We start from the raw sequence: 4520 nt of genomic DNA on the forward strand, positions 1-4520 counted from the left end.
AAGAAGAAGAAGAAGAAGAAGAAGAAGAAGAAGAAGAAGAAGAAGAATATTAGCCTGTGCTGCTATAGTACCTCATTCAAATTTGTTTCCAATTTAAGAAAGTATGGAATCAGACATTGTTATATCCAGGTGTGCCAGCACAAGCCTCTAATCCAAGGAGTCAGGGATCAGAAGCAGGTGGCTCTCTGCTTCAAATCAGCCTGGTCTATAGACTCAGTTCAAAGACAGCCAGGGCTACAAAAGGAGACGTTCTCTGAAAAATAAATGCTATAGTTATGGGAATCTGGGAGTCTGGGATGTTCTTTGTGAAAACCTTAAATTCTGATGAAAGTGTTATATGCACTCCCTTATGTCAAGCCCTGGGTATTAGCAAAAATTCTCTTAATGGAATTAACACACTCATACACAAAAAGGAAAGAAAACATGTCCAATATACAGTCGCTAGAATTTTAGAGTTGTCATAACTCACCCAACCTGAATTGCAGAGAGGAAAGTAAGTATTCTGACCTTCCAGGATATGTCGTCTGCACAATATACTGACTACCAACCTGGGAGGAAGCCCTGTAAAGAATGATAAAATTTCTGGTTCTCACTAGGGAGCTACATCTGCTTTGTTATCTGATCTTTAGCTCATATATCACATACACAATTTGTTTGTGTTCTGGCAGAAAAGCAAAGCGGAAGCCATTTATATACTAAGGGCGATTCTTCATTTTAACAGGTATTCTGAATGAAATAGATGTTCATTGTTCAATTTGGATCTTATATAAAAGGATACCCCGAATGTGCAAAGAATGTAAATTTTAGGGCTGGGAATGTAGTTTAGTTCTCACGTGTGATGCTCAAGCTTTCATTTCTAGAATTGTGAAGCAAAAGCCTCAAATTCTAGCACTTAGGATTCTGAGCCAAGAGAGTTGTCATGACTTAGAGATCACCTAAGCTGCAAAATAAGTTCCAGGCCAGCATGAGCTGCAGAATAAGACACCGTCTCTAAAATTATTAATAATGACAACATTTGATATCTGCTGCTCAGCTTAAAATTAAAGGTTGCATTTTGAACAATTAAATAGAAAAATCTGTAAATAATTTTCATTGAATTGACTGAACTCAACTGATCATGCTTTCTTTAACCTGTGAATATTAACTATGGAGTTCTGTGTGGATAAACTCTTGAAATTTCTTCTTTTATTCTACATAGCATTTTTCTTAAAGACACAATCCACCAATATACAGAATACTTCACATTTCTAGTGAATATTTTTAATAGTTAAAAATATTTTTGATGATATATTTTATATCACTGTATAAAGATCTCACAAGCCAGAGTCTGTACACATTCTCTTTGTTATATAGTAAGATTATACTCACCACCTTCCATATTTAGCTTCAGTCATCAGCTAGGAAGAGGGAACCTAACCTGGGGGATTTTCTCCATCAGATTGACCTGTGGGCATATTTTTGGGACACTTTCTTGATTCCTGATGGATGAAGACAAAGCTGACCCCCTGTGGGCAGCAGGAGCCAGGAGCAGAGGGAAAGGTAACTGAATGTGTACCAAGGAACAAACCAGCAACAGCATTCCTCTGTTTCAGGGCTTGCTTTGGATTTCCCCAATGTGGACTGTAAACTGGAAGGCAAAATAAACTCTTTGTTTTCATTGCTAAACCATTTTTAGTCATGGTGTCTTATCACACCAAAAAGTAACATCATTTTTGAAAATTTTTAACCATTTAAGTACTGAAAACCAAAGTTGACAAAAACAGAATGTTATAACCTGACTCATAGTCATAACAAAATTTAACCACATCTCATTCATGGAGATTGTAATTTAACTTGGCAAATAGACTATGACAAATGTTTGCACTATTTAGATTAGACACTTCTGATATATTTGAAATTCAAGAATACCAAGAAATGTGGAAACTGAAAACCTTTCATTAGCTGTTACATAAATTTTTAAAAAATAATTTGTATTATTTTTTCAGATAACATACTTATATTATATAACATATATTATATTATATAATATATATTATTAATAATATATAACATACTTATATTATTTTCCTCTTGATTTTTCTTTCTCTAAACCTTCTAATATATCTATCTTTACTCATTCAAATTTATTGACTCTTTTTTGTATGTATATATGTATACACACATACATATACATGCAAAAGTAACTTTCATTAGTCTGATGTAATTATCTTGGAGACTTACTGCTGAATAAGCTCACCCTTTCTAATTCTTTCTTAACTCTTGCTGGCTGGTTCAACTCATCTCTTCTGGCTTAAACTCCTCTCAAAGATGACTGATTCAAACTGGTTTCTTTCAACTTCTGACTGAATTGCTCTACTTGACCTCAACCTAACTCTAGCAATCTGTTCTAATCTTCTGGCTCCTTCTCATTCTCTGGCTCATTTTGTCTTCACCTTTGTCTTCACCTTTGTTCTCTCTGCAACCTGTCTCTGTAAAACTCTCCCAATTAAACTACCTCTTGCCCACAAAATGACCTGCCCCCAACTGAACTGCCATGAACTCAACTCCATTTCATCCTTCTAACTGACTGCCTCCAACACCAACTGAACTCAACTCAACTCTCAGTCCCTTCTTCTCCCTGCAATTCTCTTAAATAACCTCTTTCCTGTGCTGTTCTCATGAGAGTTAGGTGTATCCAATTCTGTCAAATCTTTCTCTAATTCATCTCTTTGTCTGGTCCTTTGGGATTAGAGGTGTGTACTAAGGGCATATCTATATTCCATCCAGAGGGATTAAAGGTGTGTAGCATGTTGGCATTCCAACCAGATAACACAGACCTAGGTCTTTGGATGTGATCCCTTGCCAGAGCAGCCATGTTGATGGCTTAAATTTTTTCTACATGTATTTAAAACAGGGCTGAAAAGTTTGCCCTCATATCCAGGATAAGTTTGGTCCTCACTCCTCAAACAAGGAAACTTCTCTTTGCAACAGACAGAGGCCATTATAGAAAACCACAACTAATCAAATGAAGAGTGTGAAGGCCAGTCCCAACAGATCCATCTAAAAAACAATTAACACACCTTATTGTGGGAGAGCGTATAGAAATATTGTAAGAGCCAGAAAGAATCATAGAATTTGCTCTGAGGTTGTGTCTTTTATTTATTTGCTCTGAGTTTTGTCCTAGGCATAAAACCATAAAGTCTCACCAGCACAACCACATGAACATGCACTGAACAGAGACAGCAGTAGACTCACTAAAGTGAAGTGGGGTAAACCCAGGTGGCCTTCACCCTACACAAAGAACTACTGATGACCAAAGAATGCTGAGTGGGAGAACCGCACACCAACATGGGATTGGCTACATAGATATTTTTTTTCAGCGTGCATAGTCATTTAGAATTGTGATGGCAAAGTTTTATTTCTAGATTAACTAAGCATTCTGAAAATCCTATGTAGCCAATCTCCTGGCCAGCTCATAATGCATAATGAGCTCAGTCTCAGTGCAAAAGTCCTCAAAGTCTTCAACATTTCAACCCCTTCAGAAGTGTAAGGGCTGAGTTTTTAGGAGACCTCATGCACCATTTTAAAACTGAAACTGTATAACATCAAGGTCAAATTACATGCCTCCAACATAAAATTGCACAGAGTAAACATGCCCATTCTGAAAGGGAAAAGTGGGGGCATAGGAAGCAATGATCCGACTAAAGCAAGACTGAAATGGTGCAGGATATCAACTCCTGCAGCTCCACATCAGACATCTTGGGCTCATAATAGAATCCACAACTATGGGGGATGCCTTTCTTGGAAACCATTAAAAGGAGAATGTGAACTGAGCATCGGTAGCCTCGATCTCTCTGTTCCTTGACCACTGACTCTGTGACCAGCAGCCTCATATGTTGTATGAAACAATTAATATTTACTATTGGTTTATCTTCTAGTAATTCTTGCTGTTAATCTTAAACAGCTGTATAACCAAATCACCACACAGAGACTAGGTTTTTAGTTAACCTAGAACACAATGCTGGGCAATATTTACTCCCTCCTAAACCTCCAAGCCCTCAGTTTCCTAACATTTAGATTTCCCACATTATACTTGCTTTTTGTGAAATCTTAGGTCTGGTTCATGCTCCACGACCTCCAAGATCTCCCTCCAGCTCTGCTCTCCTCATTCTCCTCTTGCCCCTTCTCCTCCCACTTATCTCCTGCATTTGGCTCCTCCCCTCTTTCCTGTCCTCTGGCTCCTCCCATTGCACAACATTGTATCTAGTTGCTTTATTTTGTCCTGTTTACACAAGAGTTGAGACGGGATGCTTATAATGAGTATCACAATGCAATATCCAGATTGAAAGCAGAGAGTTGGGGGTTGGGAAATCAGGATGTGAATTAACAAGGGTAAGGCCCATACATTTTAAAAGAACATTATACCAACACTCATACTTTCGCTTCTATCACAGCCATGCCATAATGGCAGATAGCCTCAAACTATAAACCAACTGCAGTGGAGCCAGCCCAGATGACAAACCACATGCCACATGAGCATG

The sequence above is a fragment of the Psammomys obesus genome, unplaced genomic scaffold (genome assembly GCF_907164565.1).
Source record: "Psammomys obesus unplaced genomic scaffold, mPsaObe1.curated_primary_1811, whole genome shotgun sequence".
Classification (NCBI taxonomy): Eukaryota; Metazoa; Chordata; class Mammalia; order Rodentia; family Muridae; genus Psammomys; species Psammomys obesus.